A 599-nucleotide genomic window follows, 5' to 3' on the forward strand; every position below is an offset into this window, starting at 1 on the left:
CCCCCCCCCCCCGTGCGTGCAACGGTGCGTCCGCAACAGGGCCCGGCGTGGCAGGCCGTCTGCAGAGCGTGCAAGCCCCGCCCACCACCGTCGCGGCCCCTGATTGGCCGCCCCCCTCGGCCCCGCCCTTGTTGCCGGGCTGAGCTCCGGCTTATCCCTAAAATGGCCGCCCCCCACGTGACCACGCCTTGTCTTCCCCCCCCCTCCCCGCATGCGCTCTAACCACCAACAGCGCCCGCGCGGCCGGCAGCCAATCACCGCCGAGCTCCCGCCTTTCCTCAGGCGGGCGGCGAAAGCGACCAATGAGAAACAGCGCGAGCGCGGAGGGGGGGGCGGGAAGAAAAAGGGGAGGAGCGGGGCGGAACCCTGCCCGCCTTTAGCGGAAAACCAATAGGCGGGCGGCGCGCGGCGGCCGCCAGCCAATCGGAGAGCGAGGGGGCAGATTTGAAGCCCGTCGGCCGCGCGGGGCGGGGCAGAACGTGGCGGCGCAGGCGGCGGGTGAGACCGTGCGGGGCCGGGGGGGAATCTTGGGGGGATTTTGGGTCCTGGGGGGGACCCTGGTGACGCTGTAACCCCCCCCCTCCCCCCCCGCGGGGGCC

Source organism: Haliaeetus leucocephalus, unplaced genomic scaffold (genome assembly GCF_000737465.1).
Source record: "Haliaeetus leucocephalus isolate CR32 unplaced genomic scaffold, Haliaeetus_leucocephalus-4.0 Scaffold465, whole genome shotgun sequence".
Classification (NCBI taxonomy): domain Eukaryota; kingdom Metazoa; phylum Chordata; class Aves; order Accipitriformes; family Accipitridae; genus Haliaeetus; species Haliaeetus leucocephalus.